Genomic DNA, 19,551 nt, shown 5'->3' with positions numbered 1-19,551 from the left:
GGTAAGTATTGCCTTCTTTTGGTAATATACAAGTAACAAAAGAGCACTGTATAATTCTCTCAGCCCAGAGTTTCCAGATTTTAGATTTTTCTGGGCCAGCTGAATGAAGCCAGGGCATTCAAGGCATCCAAACACACTTTGAAATCATGCTCCTGGACTCACAGGGCACTAATGCACCCATCTGATAGTGAAGACGATGTTACTTTTGATACACACACATTGCACAATGCTTCCCCTCAATGCCTAGCCAGCACCAGTTCACAGGGAATACTGTATTCACCGAAGTATAAAAGCATCAAGTGGCCATATGTCAAATATAAAAGTAAAAGAAGGAGAATGTTTTTTCCTCTCAACATGACCGGTGACACAGCACACCATATGCTTATTTGCAGTTATTGACATGATCTATGAGGACCACTCATACACAGTGATTCTAATATGAGTTCATATACATACAGTATACACTCACGGAGCACATTTATTATTTTTACTTTATTACACCTACTTATTCATGTGATTATCTAAGCAGCCAATTGTGTGGCAGCAGTGCAATGCATACAATCATACGGGTTAAGAGCTTCAGTTAATATTCACATCAAACATCAGAATGGGGAAGAAATCCTCTAAGTGACTTTGACCGTGGAATGACTGTTGGTGGCAGACAGGTTCGTTTGAGTATCTGAGAAACTGCTGATCTCCTGGGGTTTTCATGGACACAAGTCTCTAGAGTTTGCAAAGATTGATGCAAAAAACAAACAAAACCATCAGTGAGCAGCAGTTCTGCAGACAGAAACGCCTTGTTAATGAGAGATGTCAGAGGAGAATAGCCAGACTGGTCAATGCTGACAGGATGGTGACAGTAACGCAAATAACCACACAATACAATAGTGGTGTTCAGAAGAGCATCTCTGAACACACAGCGCATCATGAATCTAAGTGGATAGGCAACAGCAGTAGAAGTCTAAAAAAAATAAGTCTAATAAATACCTAATAAAGTGCTCGCTGAGTGTACTCTAAAATATTCATGTAGTATTAATACATTTTAATTATGCACTGTATGAAAAGCTGTGGATACAGTATATAATTCAGAGAAGTCATATAAATGACCCCTACAGTGCACAGAAGGTTCATCAGTCACCTGGATTCTCTCCAGCTTTTTATTGGTTATTTATTCCAGTCCATTTCATCATAGGGAAATCTAATTTCACCCCTATTAAAGGGGGCTGGGCTTTGAAATGGGATTCTGAGAACTAGCAGAGACAGCTGAGCATTCTACACACTGTAAAATATACCTGGACTCACGAGTGACTGTCACTAATCTGAAAAATCCCCATTCAGCAGCTCCAGTGCTTAGTACCTCTTGCTGAAGCACTAGCACTGAGATAACTTGACAATATGCTGTAAGCAGACCTTTCCTCCAGCCATTCACTGTGATTCGATGATTCATCCACAGGGCATTCCTGTCACCTGACTGGGAATACAGATAACCTATTCCAGTTAACCCACCATTAAATGTAATAACAATAATGACAAATAAACATACTTAATTCATCAAGCAGTATGTATACAGGTTTTTCCACACACGCATGCACACATGGAAAGACACACACAATCACACACACATGCAAAAAACTGAGGGACAGTTGGTACTTGGCGAGCAACTGTATTACCACTACTTGACTAACCAAAAGTACTGGAGTGAACATCAGAAATTTGATTTCCCTTCCCCAGTCGATCATTCATTTTACTTTTGTGAAAAGTTTGTCGGACATTAATAGTCTAGTCACCCTCCCCATCCAGCCAAACTTATCTGCTGCTATAATAAAACAAAGAGGCTTTTTTTCCTCAGCGATGGCTTGGTGATGTTTTCTGGGATTAATGAAGGAGGTTTTGTTTTTGTTTGATTGAGTGGCATTTTCCCTCAAGAGTTCTCATTGTTTCTTATTGAATACTGGAGTAAGCCTTCCTGAAAGACACAAGCTCTCCGTCTGTAACTACCTTTGTAACGGATCATGCAATCCAGAAACCCTTTAAAATGGAAATTGATGTCAACTGCTCGAAGCGTCAGCTCGTGGGAGCCTTCTGCTCACTTCTGCTCGGTAAAGCATCCACAGCACCTCAATACGCACTGCAAAGTCTGACAAACACACAGGCCTTAGGCAGCATACGATTGGCTTCATCCCAGCAGGAGCTGGGTGGGTTCACCTCAGCCGGGGTCCATTGGATTACTGCAGCACCGGCTCTGCTGCCAGCTGTTATTCAGTCTTTCCTGTAACAGGTGCGATCTCTCCTATATAATCTGGGGACTGCAGTGTGGGAAGGTCAGGCTGCCACATACTCCTACCGCAAAAAAGAACCTTCTGTGAGTATACAAGGTGCAACCAATCAGAGGCGGCAATTCCAAATTGAAGGGAGAGAGAGAGCGAGAGAGCGAGCGAGAGAGAGAGAGAGAGAGAGAGAGAGAATTGCTGGATTTTGTCATTGATGACTGTGTCACAATGCAAAATGTTTAAAGAAAAAAAAAAAACACAGCTTGAGTTATATATAAGTACCTAGGGCTGAGGGCTTTATTATTGTTTGCTGGGACACAGAACACTTCAGAGGACATGAAAATTCCTGAATTGCCGCTGTGGTCCAACTACAGCAGGACTCAAACCCACAGCACTGTCCACCCCGTGGCTACTCTCACCAGTGAAAATAATTCACCTCTGCTGCTCAGGGTAACTGCAAGGTGACCCCAGTGTCATTTCAAAACAGGGCCCACTGCCCAGACATATCAACCACACCACAATGCGGCTTGAGGTGACTCTCAAGGCTCTGCGATAAAAGCACACATTAAATGGGAAGATGCAGGGGAATGTGGGCCCATTACTCATACAGCAGTGACTGTAAACGCCCTCACACACTTTCAGGAAATGCAACCTCTTTTTCGTGTGCACCGCAGCCTTCAAGTTGAGGTTTCAATGCTGTAACATAAAACCCTGAGCCCTCCACTCAGCTTAGAGGTGGATGAAGAGAGGACATGTTTAAACCAACTGTTTTAAAATGTCTCCTCCAAACAAATTGCCTCCAGACATCAGTGGCACGTTCCTAACGTCAAAGCTGTAATGAAAACAGAATGGTCACGACGCCAAGAATAGACCCCATCTTATTCCTGCACAACCCATAGTGCGTAGCTTGTAAAACACATCTGTCGGTTATTTATAAGACAGCACATGTTTGAATGAGATGATACAACTGGGCAAGCGTTTTTTTTATTTTATTTGTATTGTTTTCTGCAAGGAGAAAAGAACTGCAAAGATTAACTTGAATCATATAGATAACCAGAGTCCGCTCGAGTGATCAGTGTTTTTATATTCTAAAAGAACCTGGGAAGAAAGCGGAGATGTGTATGTTATCTGTGCGTCTTGGTTCGATGATCTTGCAGATGGTGCGGCGTTTTTGTTTTCCTCCAGCAATGCAGGAGTCTGCTGAGGACAAACCCAAGTGTTGTAATTAACAAAAGCCAAGCTTGTTGTCCAGGTTTCCCCCTCAACAAATTCACACTCTCTCCGCTGGGCCAGAACAGACGTGCTGTGCTAGAGAAAACATATTGATCCTTTAATGCCATGAATTTTAACAGGCACGCACGCCCTAAATAATATAATTCATCATAAGCCCAGAATTTGATAGAAGCCAAGCAGATGAGTAAATAAAAAAGAATCAATGGACGCAGCACATTTTCGTGTGACTTGATTTTGTAACATACTGTATAAACAAAAAAAGAGGCAGGCTTACTTCATTTAAATAAGCAGATGATAATATGTGAACTCACTGGTGTTCTTTCAAGAAGGGGTGGATTAAGAAAATAAGCATACAAATTCCCCAAAAGCTCTGGAAGGTTCCGTAATAAATGACTGACATCCTACATGTGCAGCACGGCAGATAGATTTGTACCAAAGTACCTGTATTGTTTTTATTCAATTAGCCGACACACTTGGGACAGTTAGCAAGAAAGTGAGCTCATTTTCCGTCTCAATTGACTGAATTTCCATATTAAAAAAAGATTATTGTTATATTATTAAAGGTTATATTATTAAAGATTATTTTTTAGTGAGCAGTTTGACTACAAGCCTGCCAGCGGTGTGTCATAAATCAGAATGGAAGTGTTTGACTAAGACTGTTAAAATATATTCTTAATTGATTGGTCACTTTGGGATGTTCTGCACCATCAGCAGCACTGTTGCCATTGGCAACAAGGCATGGATGCACGGATGGTTCAAAAACTGCCAAATTGGGAGCTCTAGTAGTTTGCAGCTCTGTATCAGACTACAAAGAGAAATTCTGTCAACCCCTGAAGCAAAAAAGTTTAATTAAAAAGTCATTAGAAATGATCCCAAAAACTGATTTGCTCTTAAAATGTGTCTTTGGCTGTCATTGGGGACTGAGGTAACATTTTCCAATTATATCCAGCTCCTTTTGATGCTAATTCAAAGGGATTCCCTGTTATTGGTGTACAATTACAGTTTCCCACACCATTTCGCTTGTATCGATTATAATTGCCGGGTCTTTGTAAAACACCATACACATATTACGTTGCACTGTCACAACCTATTTCCTAAGAGAACCTATTTCAGTAAAACATAACTAATAAATTATAACTAAAAAAGGTAAAAAGGTAATTGAGACTTTTGTCTAAGACACAGTAGATGAAAATGGGACTGATCAGTTCTGAAGCTAAATAATAAGAAGAACTGCATTTGAAGGAATAATTTGTCCTTGTGAAGGAATAATTTGGCCCCTCATTGCTCCAGCCACCATACAGTGCCCGAGGAGCAATGAGGGGCCTTGCTTAAGGGCCAAAAAGCAGTGCACATCTTATTGTGGCTACACCAGGGCTTGAACCACCAGCCTTCAGGGTCCTAGTCATGTACCTCATCCACTACACTAGAGGCTGCCCTCTACAGAAGGTAACAAGGCTACTGTAATCTGTACTGTTCTCATAATATCTTTTTCCATGAGCTCATAAACAGTCAAGCAGGAGGTGGATGCCAAGTGTATTTGATGTATCGAGAATAAATAAAATATTAGCAGTTTACTATCATCATGTCCACATCTTGGAGGATTAGATAAAAACCAAGTGAATCATTCCACTTGGGCCCCACTCCCACTTTCATTCCAGAGATGTTTCCTGGACCACTGAGCAACAGAACATCATTTTCAGAGTGGTGTAGAATTATTACACTTCATGGTTCTCTCTCAGCAGTTTCATTTTAAGATTTAGAGATCAAACATTCAAGGAGGAAAAAAATGGAGAGCAAGGAGGGGCTTTGGCTGGTTTTTAAGGGAAGAAGATTGCTGTGGAATAATCTGAGACAGGTACTGAATATTGATGTGGGCATTATTCCAGGACAATGAATCAAAAGAGGGACCATTTGAATGACACCGTACGGCATGCGCTATAATGAGTTCATGTTTCCCGCAATCCCACCATCGCTTATACTTACTGCCTTGCCATCTGGAAATCGTTATCCATATCTTGGTTTAGAAGAGTCTTCTCCGGTCACAGAAGCACCACCACTAGCGTAGAGCTTGTCACAGTCACTCTCCAGAATCTGCAAGGAATATGAGGAGGAAGGGTTACCACCAATGGCTGATTCACATAAGCCAGAAAACACGCTTTTGTACGGCTTTTCAGCTGTGAGAAAGCGTCAATCGATTGTGAAGCTGAAAACGTGACTGACGAACCGTAGCTCTGTGGCCCAGAAAACAGGCCGTTATGCTTTGTGTGTGTGTTTACTCCACAGGGCTGGCTCACCTGCTCCATAACCGCTCCTTCACGCAAGGTGAGCAGCCTTCAGAGGGACTTGGCCAGAGGTGGCTGCACAGAGAGCCAAATCAACTGTGTGCACTTTTCAATTACTCTCCTCAGGGCATTCAAATGCATGAAATCATTTAGGTTGCATGGAAACCGGAGAGCAGTGAAGGGTGACAATGTTGTTTTCAAGGGGGGAATAATTCTGTATAATACTCTTATCTGCTTCACTTCCAAATAAGATGAATGACTTGCCTCTAAGCATGAGAAAATAGCCACTATCCACCAATCAAATATACTTTTTCTGTATTTACAACAATTTTTAAATATTTCCAGTCATAAAATATCCATATCCTGTGTTGTTTGTTATTACTATTGATGTATGCTGTAATATGCATGCATCAGTCATATATAGTAACTGGTAGATGCTTATTTTTCAGCCAAGCATATCAAATTTAGCTCCAAAGTATACCTTACTCTTTATAATATATTCATTTACATTTTTATAAATTAATTTTCATAAATTTGCATTTCAAAAGGGTTTTATGGTTACAATATGCTCCTAACTTGAATGTGAATACTTGATGATACATTCCAAATTAAATGCATAATTCACAAACACAACTTGCTAATAATGTACAGTATATATAGTGTACATTAGTCTTCCACACTAAATGTATGGACAATGTTTAATATTTACCACTGACAATACTTATTATTCTGTAATGAAAATATTTTCTAATTAAAGTCCCTGTTAACCTAATAGACTTGAAGTTGCTTATGAAGATAAATAACAATATACTGACATTTTTATATAAATGATGCCATTTGGGAATTGGCTGACATGGATGCCAACACTCTGGCAGAAGCTGTTTGTCAGAGAGAGAGAGAGAGAGAGAGAGAAAGAGAGAGAGAGAGAGAGAGAGAGAGAGAGAGAGAGAGAGAGAGAGAGAGAGAGAGAGAGAGAGAGCCCTAATTGACAGTGCTGTTAAACTCATCCTTCACAAAGCATGACACCAGCATTAACTATTCTGCCTGAAATACTACTGTATGCGTGTGTGTGTGTGTGTATGTGTGTGCGCAAGAGTGTGTGTGCCCGTGCACTAAGGCCAGCACCACATTAATATTGCATTCATTTCCTATGATCTGTCTTTGCCAGCAAGTAGATTATTCATGGCAGTGGGTACAGCTGGCAAGGGCACAAGGCCTTGCTCCAGCTTTATAAAATAAATAAAATAGCAGTAATACACAGCGCTTTTTCCATGTTAAATCTCCACTGTTCAACCGGAGTCGCTTTGTCCCCACTGGCAGGGTGAACCACTATAATCTGGACACAGACCAGACGATATACTTAATGGGAGAACAGTGCACTTCCGCAGAAGGGTTTTACAGAGGAAGCTCATCAAACTGCAAACTGTGGAGCTTATTTCATATCTGCTTTAATTTTGTGTGCAGTTGCAATGATATTAAACAGCTTTGCCAGCAACAGGGTGATAAAGAGTACAGTGAGAAAGCAATCCTCAGCTACTCTTATGAGGATGTGGCTCTTTAACACCTGGCCTGGCCTGTTGTTCATGAGGCCATCTGAGGGAATGTATTCCCATTATGATAGTACAGCCTGCGGGCAGCGCTTTTGAATGTTGATTCAAACAGACTTCACAAACATGGTTCCAGGTACTCACTGCATATGCTATTCAGTTTTTCTTCCTCAAATACAGTTTGATTGATCTGTTAAATGATGAACACATGTATTTAACTTACCCTGGCATCTATCTCCACTGTGCTCATGAAGCATTTTACAAGTAAAGGGCTTTGAAAGTTTTGGTGACCTCTACCGGGAGATGTTCTTCTGAGGCTCTCTCACTTTGTGAGGGTCTGACTTGGTGAGAGAGTTCAGATATAATGTAGGCTACACTCCTTGCCTCCCCTTTCAGAGAGGAAAGTGTATATTTGTGGGACGTCAAGCCACATTTTCATGGCATCTACTTTTGAGACAAGAACATATTTTCACTGGAGAAGTCTTCATATGCATATGAAAAAGCAGTCTTGAATACTTGATCCTATTACTTAAACAAGTTTGTTGAAAACCTAATTTACCTAATTCAAAACTGAATATGAATATCAACTGCTTACTAATAAACAGGCAAAAGAAAAATGAATACTGTATGCTTGTTAAAGGAAACATCATTCTAATTACACATTCTTCACAATTGACAATTACAAGGAACTGTAACTGTAACTGTAACAAAACAGTATTTTATTAAACTACCAGCTACCAGCAATAAAACAAAATATAAAATCAGCATACAAACTATGCTCCAAGGAGAATGGTTGACAAAATCTGGAATATGGAAAACACAATACACAGTATGAATATACTGTTATATCCAACTGGAACATGCATCCCGGGAGATAGTTTCATGACATAAAGGTCTGTCATACAAAACAACAATAATTGTATTTAGGGGGTTTTCCGCTATCACAATACACTCAATCTCTTCACCATTCATATCTCTGCTCCTGATGTGCTTTGTTCCTCTGTTTGGATTAAATTACCTTCCTGGTAAAGGCATGACAGATACTTCCTGATATTAAAGGCAGAGAGTGAGGAGCAGCCTAAGGGAAGTGACTGCCCAGGTCATGGTTTATTTAAGAATCACAGTCTCTCAGGGAAGTGACTGCCCAGGTCATGGTTTATTTAAGAATCACAGTCTCTCAGGGAAGTGGCTGCCCAGGTCATGGTTTATTTAAGTGTTACAGTCTCTAAGGGAAGTGACTGCCCAGGTCATGGTTTATTTAAGTGTCACAGTCTCTAAGGGAAGTGACTGCCCAGGTCATGGTTTATTTAAGTGTTACAGTCTCTAAGGGAAGTGACTGCCCAGGTCATGGTTTATTTAAGTGTCACAGTCTCTAAGGGAAGTGACTGCCCAGGTCATGGTTTATTTAAGTGTCACAGTATCTAAGGGAAATGACTGCCCAGGTCATGGTTTATTTAAGAATCACAGTCTCTCAGGGAAGTGACTGCCCAGGTCATGGTTTATTTAAGAATCACAGTCCCTCAGGGAAGTGGCTGCCCAGGTCATGGTTTATTCAAGTGTCACAGTCTCTAAGGGAAGTGACTGCCCAGGTCATGGTTTATTTAAGTGTTACAGTCTCTAAGGGAAGTGACTGCCCAGGTCATGGTTTATTTAAGTGTCACAGTCTCTAAGGGAAGTGACTGCCCAGGTCATGGTTATCAAGATGTCACAAGGGAAGTGACAACCCGGATCAGGGAAGATCTTAGCATTGCAGTCACGGAGGGGAGGGGCACTACCCAACTCAGGGAAGGTGCAAGTGTGACAGTCTCTGCGGGCTGTGACTGCTCAGGTCAAGGATAATGTCAGTCCTGACAGTTTCTGCAGAGTAAGATCTGATCTGATTACGGATAACCATTCAGACTGAAAGTCAAATCCAGTCACTGTGCACCCTGTGGTGCCAGGTACAACATTAAACCCCCTTCATTAGGCAGTAGGCACTGTTTCAATGCTGCACATTGTTGACATGAAAAGCCATATTACGGACGTAGGCAGGCTGTGTACTGTAAGGCAGTTTTCAAATCCTGAGATACAGTACAGAAAATAAAGTAGAAATAACCAGCTAAAACAACACTACATAAAAATGGACTGCATACAAATCGCAGTATGGAATACTAAGTAGTAAATGCCAGTCTTCTGGTCATTTATGTATTCAGGGCTTTTTTCTCAAGCAGTGCTGCAGTTTGTGCAAGGCTGCGACAGCGTTGTCCAAATAACCTTCTAAACCCAGCGTTTACAACCTTCCTTTCCCCAACACTGCCCTGGTGTTGGCCAGCAGCCCAGGAGGCATTACGCCCGGCCGCCCGCCACTGGAACGTCCCTGTCGCAGTGCAGTGGGTCTGAGGAGGGTCTGCCAGGGGGGCCACTGGAACGTCCCTGTCGCAGTGCAGTGGGTCTGAGGAGGGTCTGCCAGGGGGGCCACTGGAACGTCCCTGTCGCAGTGCAGTGGGTCTGAGGAGGGTCTGCCAGGGGGGCCACTGGAACGTCCCTGTCGCAGTGCAGTGGGTCTGAGGAGGGTCTGCCAGGGGGGCCACCGGCCCTGCGCTACACCGCTGCAGCTTCTTATGCTAATAGAATCAATACCTCTAATCAGATATTTGCAGTTATTAAGGCATTGCAGGGGTTTTAATTGGGGAGAAATTATACAGCGAGCTTCTTTATTCAAACTGTGGGCTGGTCGGTAATCTTTGCTGTCTGCCTTTAATGGACTGGGAAGGGTGTGCTACTTCAGATTTAGAGGATATTTAATATAAAGTGATTTGGTTGAGTGGACAATCCACATCCGAGTTATATCCAGTTTATGACACCAGCGCTCTCACATTACATTGCAGTTTTTTAGTTGATGCTTTTATCCAACGCAACTTACAGTTGATTAGATTAAGCAGGGGACAACCCCCCTGGAGCAATATGGGGTTAAGGGCCACTTTCTAGGTCCTAGTCACGTACCTTAGCCACTTGGCTACAAACTGCCCCATCCATGTATAGTGGACATACTTATCAAACACTCAGGGCTCACATTTTACTCTTTATCCAGTTCTGGGCACCTCCTGAAGCCTGTTAGCTCAAGCACCTTGCTCAAGGGTAGAACAGTAGGGTCTCACCGGAGAGCTCGCACCCTTCTGGTGACACATTCCCCAAACTCAAAAATGGTAATTAAGCTGCCAATTACACAAAAACTCCAATCACATCTGGAAATGAGACCAGCTCACCTAGCCTAATTTTGCTTACATAATTTAATTTTTTAAATTATTTTCCAATACCCTGGACATCCCTCCCCAATTCTCCTCAGGGCTGGCTTTACCACCAAGGTTAGGGGGACCTCTGAATTAAACAGAGTAGTTCCTCAGCTTTAAGTACTCCTGCCCCCACCAGCCACAGCACTGAGTTATATGCAGCCCTGAGATAAAGTGCTCACTGAAATCCATTTTCAGGACAAGGGCTTCATGCCTCCATCAGAATTCATTTCCTCTCAGTGAGAGAGGGTGATAAAAGAGCCAAACGGGATCCTTATGAGGAACACACACTTTACACACACACACACACACTACTGCCCATCCTGTTATAAAAACCCTCTCCAGCCACAGAATTCGTTCCAGCGTCAGTAAGCCATTGAGTAAAGACAGCAGTGCAGCCCCACTGTAGGGTGGAGAAGCTTTGCTCCGCAGACACGCAGGCACGGTGGCGGTGTGTAACTGAACAGAGGGGAAACGAGGGGAGAGCCGCTCACACAGCGAACAGCGATGCACCTCAGACCAGCCTCCGGCAGGGGTGGCAGGCGAACTGCAGGCATAATGCATCTCCGGTCCCAGAGCCCCCAGCCAAACTGAAAAACATCCACAGTACCCCACATACAGTAGCACTCCCCCCTTCCCCAAGCCCCTTCTCTTACACCCTGCTCTACGTTTCCTGTCAAACATCATTTGAATATTTAATATGGTGATTTTCTCCTTCGCTGAAAATTCTCTGCTATTTCTGTTTTTTTGTCACAGCCTTTTTCAAAACCATTTTGCTGTGCTGTGGCTCAGGTGATACCCAAAGCAAGAGCGTATCTTGCTTGTTCCACGCCTTCATGTGACAGCAAGTGTGTGTGTGTGTGTATGCAGGCACATCCAGCTATATGGCATATGTAGCCTTCATTTGCTAATCTGACTGGACCCAGCTGTGGACATGCATGTATAAATGTGCACCCTTGTCCATGTATTTTTGCCTGGGTGAAAATGAGCACTGAGTGTGAAGGCATGTGACTGCATGCATAATGACTGGTGTGTGTGCATGTGTGACATAATGTGTGTGTGGGTGTGAATGTTCACATACTGAATGTGTACAGTGCATGCACAAAATATGCATGTGTGTGCACGTGCACTACCAGTGCGTGTGCACCTGTCCATATGCTTGTGTAGGCATGTGACCCACACATGCTCATCTCTCCTTTGCATATAACCCAGTCTTTCTTGTGCTTTTCTCTTCGCACTGAAGTCACAGAGAAACAACACAGTCACTGTGTACACTCGAGTCAAACCTGGGGTTCATCAATATTTCATACCCAGGCTGTTGTGTATACCAGTCTCTCCCTCTCTCTCACTCTGTCTCTTTCTACCTCTCTCTCTCTCGCTCTTTCTCTCACGTGCATACCCGACTCCCCACTTCACAGTCCTGATAGTCCTTGGGCTCTCATTAAACACTTGTGAAGCATTCCGCGGGGAGCTGGGTTGGTGCCACTGAAGTACATAAAGATTGCTCATACTCCTCTCATCTCTCAGCACCAAATGCTGTCTCCCTGACTGATTGGCTAATAACGACAACATACTGTTAATGCTACTGCTGTACCGGGCCATTCAGATCAGGCACTTCTGAAGACCGCCATCAGCTCTGGCCAGACTGAAGTGTCACAAATAGAGCAAGGTCTTCAGTTGTGAAGGTATCGCCACTTGCCATCGCTCAATGTCGACCCTCTGATTTCAATGATGCAATTGACCCACAGTTCTGTCAAAGTGACAAATGGATTTAGGCCTATACAGATGTACCAAAATGAGGGTGTTTTCATCCCCTCATTTCCAGGTCTGCACCCATCACTAGCATTCGTACATACATGACCCAAAAATAGCATCTGCTCAGGTTCACACACAGAACATGTCCTAAGCAACATGTACCAACAAGAATACTGTTGCCTTGCCTACTAGTTTCTATGTGCACCTGTGAGTGCTTTCCAATTACCACACACACCCCTACCCACCCCCACCCCCATACCCACCCACACACACACACACACACACACACACACACACACACGCATACATACACACGTGAACCCACATCCACCCACACACACACACACACACACCTGAACCCACACCAACCCCTTGCCCTCACTTCCACCATTCATAGTCCAATCAGCAGCGTGTCACAAGGGCTGCATAAAATGTGAAATTTCATCACCGTACCATGATTACCCTCGAGGGAACAGTCTGCTATTTTAAACCCCAGCTCTGTGGGCAGGGAGACTTCCTCCCCTGACCTCTCCTGCTCATCGCTGCCATTGGGAAGTGACTCCAGTACAAAATGGCTGAGCCCATGGGTGGACAGCAGTGGTCATTTGGCAGGAGGTGTGGTGCAGGGTGATTGTGATGTCCAGAGCAGGAGATGTCACTTCAGTAAATCATCCTCCTGCCCTGGGAACAATGCCAACCTGGACCGGGGCCCAGCGACAGCTCTGCCCATGTCAGTTACTGCAAACAAGCAAGCGCATCTTAAGCCCCAGGTGTGTGGGTGTGTGAATGCATATCTATGTATGTGTGCGCTCGTGTGTGTACGTGCTTCTTTGTATGTGTGTGTCTATACTTGTGTGCACTTGGATATAAACCGTGCCCTTCATGGAGAAATGGTGGCACCACTAATTTGTCAGAAGGCCAGATAACCAAGGGCCAATGACAGCACTGTTTAACACAGTCTGTATGGCTCATGTATGAGCTTCAAATATGCGTTCCACCTTTTTCGTTTTTTTGAGGGGTCATCCCCTTTCCCTTTTCCTTTTTTCACATATAAAAGAGCAGTCTGGAAGTAAAAACTCTTTTACAGAAGAAACTGCTAAATAAATATTTAATAACTAAATACCTGCATGAAATGTCCATTAAGTTTTAAATCCCAATGGTAAAACATATATTTAGCGCAAAAACAAATATTTAAATTCAATCTTAAATTTGGGACTTCAATATTAGTTCAATCTAAATGTGCGTTTCACACTTTGCCACAATGAACAATTTGTTATAGGAATCTACATTCAAAGTAAATAAATCAACAAAGTACACATCTAAGATTTAAATATAAGGTAAATATTTATTTCTGAACCAAAGATGTGAAATATCTAACTGTAAGCTAAATGTTGGTTTCATTGACACACATATATTTAACTCAAATGTATAATTTCTCACTAAATATTTATTTTGCAGAACAAATAATAGATACACACTAAATATATGTTTTCATCAAATATGAATGTATGTGTCAGATATTTACATATGTCATAAATTTAGTAAGTTATTATATCTGTTCATCATAGTGATCCCACGTGTGCATACTTATTATTATTAGTTGTATTTGCAGATACTGTTATATTGCTTCTTTTGTTTACTTAATAACAGATTGATCTACAGGGTCCAAGTTCTTTTCTATGTGGTCATTTCTAGCACTAGGAACTGTGCACTTCGATTTTCAGCACACTTGTCCCTGGTTATGGGTATGCACTTCATTGTAGAGTATGCTGCTACTAGATAAGAACATCTGCCAATGCCTGCAATGTAATGTAAGAATTTTAATGAAAAATACTAAATGTATTACATTTGAAGGTTCTTGCTCTTCACTACTTCTAAGATGATTGCAACAAAGAAAAACAGTGAAGGTAAAATGCAGCCATTGACTTTCTCTGGCCCTAAGTTACCTTCTGTTGCTTCAGGGTCACAAGCCTGCATATGAGAAATAAAAAATAAAGCCTCCTTTCATTAATTTTGTTCATGTGTTGAATAAAATGCAGGCTTGATGTGTGTTATCAAAATAGAAACCTGTCTGGTGAGCATTATGTTAACGTATATTTCAAAGTAACGAAATGTAAATTACACATATGATTTCCAAGCAATTTGTACCAATTTGCCTGTGCTGAAAAATAGAATCGGTGTGACTGAGCACCACCCAAGGCAATAATCAAGAGACGAAACAACAAATCATGCCACAGATTACAAATAAATGACTGATGCACATTATTCTCATGATCTCATCTCCTAATGTCACAAGGGGTATATTCTCACAAAATTGTATAACAAAGACTTGAAAGACTTACTTACAGTACATCAATAAACTCAAAAATGCAGTTTGTTAAATATTTAAGATTTAACATCCATAAAAAAGTGCTCTGTTTCAATTCATCCTGTCTAGTTTCCTCCACTGTTTACCCTACTTCATCTATGAGCGTCTATTCTACTCATAACCCTAGTCATAACAACCATCAGATATTCATCTTTCTCACCCAAAATAAAGTCCTGTGGAGATGGTCATCTTTCATTCCCATACAGTGCATGTTGAGAGTAGTATGTGAGATTCCACCGTAAGAACTATTCCACACAGAGAGAATAACTCCACAGAACTCCTTCAAACCCACTCGTTCAATCCTGAGGCCAAGCGTCAAGTCAGAAGACTCCCAGGTTTGGTGTCTCTGGGTAAATCCAGTAGTGCCCAGAGCTGCCTCAGATCTCTGCTCCATCAAAAGCTTCAACCTTTCCTTCAGCAGCCATCTTATGCTTTTTGAAAGTGAAAAGGGGAAACCCAGAAAAGTCATAGCACGGTGAATAAGGTAGTCTGCCTCTGGCCTTATGTGATATTGAGTGGATGATATTATTTAAGGTTGGGTACAAGGAGATGTGTCAAATTAAACTTTATCCAGCATTTTTAATTTCTATCCGCAGTTGTACAAGTCATTCTGGCAAAAGTAGAGCTGTAGAAAACAGAGTTTTCTTCTCATTTTTTATCAAAGAATTGATGAGATGAACAAAATCTGTAAAACAAAAAGGCGTGGCATGAATTAAACAAGTTTATGCTTGGCTTAAAGAGCAGTGGATGAGCCCTGCTGCTGTACGAGTTTTATTGGCAAACTTCCACCTCCCACTCTAACCTGGAGAATCCATTAAATTCAATCAATTGCTAATTACTGCAGTGAAGGCAGTTTATTTATCTTCAACTGCGTAGCCTGGCCTCACTCACTCAAACCCATATGTCCCTTCTTGCGCTGAACACATGCAACGTAAAAATCTATCAAACACCTAGGAAAACAGTGGATATCTGTTGTTTACTGATTTTTACATTTGCATGTTTGTGTGGTTAAATACAGATTAAGAAGCTAAGGAATGACTTGCTCAATAAAAAATAAAAAATCAGTTTCTTTGCCTAAACAAAAGTCTGATCGCAAACCTTCAGACTTGCAGGAGAGGTGAACAGAGTCAAAGGCATTTAGAGGGTTTTGAGGTTCTCCTGAGGCTCTTGAGGGGTTTGCATGCATTAACATCTACTTTATACGAACAATTACCTTCATACAATGAAACCTAATGCTGCTCTACTTTTTATAAATGCGGGAACAATGGAGCATTTATGGAGAGGAAGATAATCCATATCACTGCAGATGGCTTAAGCAGGGAAAAAAAGAGAAAATCTCACCGAACAAATTTGTTCCGTACCTTGCCTGAGTTTATTGTACTGCAGCAAAAAAAGTGTTTCTTTGCAGCCATAAATCCATAATGAAAAAATGTTATTGATTGTGGCTTGTTTTATTTTGACGGCAACACAGTAGGAAATTTGGTAAGGCTGAACTTGTAGGCAGCTGTGGTGCCTACTATGCTTCTACAAAAAAAATCACAGATTCATTGGGATAGGGTGAGGTCTGTCTCTCCGTGCCTCAGGCTCGGAGTGACCCTGGGGAGGGCGTGTGGCAGAGGTGGCTGGGTAGTCCCACACACCAGCCGGTGGCTGTAGGCAGCTCCTCATCTCGCTCTCTAAACGGGGTGCAGAGGCCCTGCTTCCTTCTCTTACCACTATCTGCCTAATTGGGAGACTCCTGACTGGGGCAAGACTGCTGTTGGGGTACTGCAGGGGTGAATTAAATAAGCAGGAGGGGGGGAGCGAAGAGCATGTGTCCCTGACCTAAATTAACCTGAAGTCCAGTGCAATTGAAACATATAGTGTGCAGTACTAAAAAAACACGGGCAAGACTAAGCTCAAATAAACTACAGCTCCGTTGGCGGATTGCCTGGGAGGCTGCAGTGCATAGGATCAATTTTCACCCTCAGCAACTGGTCCAGGATCAGAATTAAACATTTACGCACATTGGTTGGGGGTTAGCTGAGGATGTAGACCTGCTGTCAGAAAACACACAGAGCAGGGCAGCGTGGTCCAGATCTGGAGTCGCCCCATGCTTTTCTCATGTTCCGAAGGCAGTTGAACAGATATGCGTGGTATTGACTGCTCAACTCTGGTTAATAGTTGTCAGCACTGCAGGGAACTGGGATGCAAGCTTTATCGATACATCCAATACAGGCAGCATGGATGGCTGGGTAATAGATTCAGGCCTGTCAGGGCAATGTCATTACACCCCCACAGTGCATCACAGGAGGCGCCATGGAAAGGCACGAGCTGTCAGCACAGAACGAGATCCTGCTAACCACCCAAACCTCCAGCTTTAACCCTTTAAGCTGCAAGATCACAGATACGTGATTAGAATGTTCTTAACTGAACACGCTGATGTAACAATCACTTCTGGTAATAGAAAGCAACGCAGTTGAAGAACACTGACTTGTGTGCGAGACCATGCAATAGGAAAAAATACTTTATTCACTTAGCGGTTGTACAATAGCTGTGACTCCGATCGAAGGAAATCATTTTTAAAAAGAGTTTTATTGGTGTCAATGAACATTCATCAAAATTCATCACAATTATGTGTGGCTGCGTGTGTGCATGCATGTGTGCATGCCAGCATGTGTCCATGTGTGTGTATGTGTGTGTGTTCCAAAAACCATAAATCACTTACTGGTATTATTTGGCTTGTTCCCATAATCTAATTGATTCTCGGAGAGGAAAGCTCAGGGACTAGAAGGCCTGGTAATTACACGGCGTGGGCTGCCGGCTACAGCAGGAGGTCACAGAGATGCGACGCTGCGATGAGCAAATAGCGTGGAGTGAGAAAAATGGGTGGAAAAAGGGAAAGGGATGCAGAATTCAGGGAAGAGCTAATTAGACGAGAGGAAGTGAGCTGGGGTGAGAGGCTGGAGGAGAACAATGGGACGGTGAAGTACTTGCTGTTCTCCTCCCTAATTAACCAATGTGTGCGTCTCGCCTGCCATGATCACTGCTACTACTGGGCAGAAACCTAATGGAGGACAGAGAGACACAAGAGGAAATGAGCTTCTATAGCAGGTTGATTAGGCTCTCCTGCCTGACCCAGCACCCTAAAATTCCATAATGGCGTCAGGGGTCAGCATAAGCATACTGTATATCAGCCTGTCTGTGACTTTAATGCAGCCAAAGCTATGGATGCTTGCAGATGTGCTGAATGAAAGCGGTTTTTACCCTGCAGAAAAAAACTGTTCAAGCTAGGTTTTGAAACAGCTGGTAGCTGGTTGACCTGTTCAGCTCCCAGCTCAAGATGGTTTAGCTGGTTGATCAGTTCAGACTAGCTCCAAGCTTGACATGGTTTGAACAGCTCAAGCTATGTTTTGAAACAGCTCGTAGCTGGTCAACCAGCTACCAGCTCAGACAAGCTAACAGCACTAGTTGGTTGACCAGTGCATACCCAGCTAGACTAGCTTCATGGCCAGCTTAGCCATGCTGGTTGACCAGCTAGACCAGCTTATGACCAGCTTAACCAGCTGGTCAAGCTGGCATAGCTGGATTTTACAGCAGGGTAGAGCACTGCAAAACACCATGCTGGTATTCTTTGAATAGCTGGACTCATTGTATCAGGTGCCCGATGTGATGATGTCACAACCCTTGAGAGAGGGCTTCTGATGCAGGATTCCTGGATGGCTTGCCAAAGAGGACTGAACTCTCTTATCAGGAAGTCCAGGCTGGGCACAGTGCAATCTTCAGAAAGAAGATGTCACCATAGATTGTCATCATAGATTTTTTACAAGTGTGTACAAGGGTACCAGAGTATGCTAGGGTACAGTTTGTCTGATGTTGCATGCAAACCTATTCACGGCAAGTCAAAACAATCCAGAAAGCCAAACAACAGGTATCGTTATCAAAGCACGGCCTAGGACCACCCTAATCAAGCCCTCCCACCTACCCCCCCTCCCTCTCCGATGCTGAAAGGTCAAGGACTGGTGTGAAGTCACGGGGGTAGCAGCAAGACATTTGCAGTCATAACTCACTTGCGCTTGGCCAGCCAAGAGGCAATCAGTGGTTGACGAAAGGGTGTGTTGGCCCAGGAAAGAGGGGTGATAAGAGATGACTCACCGTCCACCACCTGGTGCGAGGTCTGCCATGACCTCAGCGGCAAGAACTTCTTCATAAAGGGATCCCAACCCTACCACACCACAGGCTAATGGGTTCACTATGACATGCAAGTCATGCATCGATGGTTCATTGAAGACCCTGGAAGCCATTTCCTTAGCTCTTTAGCAACGCTTCTCTGACTGCAGACATTAGAAAGAGTTGAATCGGTTTCACGCTGGTCACCGGGGCCCAGAGCAGAAGCAGCACACCCTTATGAGCAGCTATGAGGGGGCACTGTGTACTTGAACATAGACACTAACTTAGGCCTAATTCATGAAAAACAATGACATTGTGTATTGATTGCATAAAAATAATGGTTGATGTTGAAATGTGTTGTATCTTTAAAATAGACTCGCTTTTCCTTGACTCTCTGGGGCTGCCATATTATTTTCCGTGGCCACCAAAAAAATGTATGAAACCATTTGTGGTTGTGCCATCTGCCTCCAACAAGCCAGACAGGAATGAACCTGGGATCTTTCAAGTAGGGCTCCGCAAGAGGCATGGAAGAGGGGGTGCTCTCTCATAAAGCCTTGCACCCATTTGTATAACAGGTGAAGGAGGGATACGACACAGAAGGGGGGACTCTGGAGTGCTGCATCGACTCCGACATGAAAGAAGCACTCTTCCCTAGAGTTTCTGGGAGAGCGAAAGGGA

At 43.0% G+C, this 19,551-nt stretch overlaps 1 protein-coding gene across 1 annotated transcript in view; it reads right to left on the bottom strand.

Moving 5' to 3' along the window:
• Positions 1–19,551, bottom strand: part of dlgap3 (discs, large (Drosophila) homolog-associated protein 3) — a 119,926-nt gene that overhangs the window by 45,959 nt on the left and 54,416 nt on the right. The window contains exon 2 of the mRNA XM_061253626.1: positions 5,487–5,594. The gene's annotated coding sequence lies outside the window, so the exon portion shown is untranslated. The remainder of the gene's footprint in view (positions 1–5,486; positions 5,595–19,551) is intronic.

The sequence above is a fragment of the Conger conger genome, chromosome 9, assembly GCF_963514075.1.
Source record: "Conger conger chromosome 9, fConCon1.1, whole genome shotgun sequence".
NCBI classification, from domain to species: Eukaryota; Metazoa; Chordata; class Actinopteri; order Anguilliformes; family Congridae; genus Conger; species Conger conger.
This window is presented reverse-complemented; position numbering and strand designations above follow the sequence as displayed.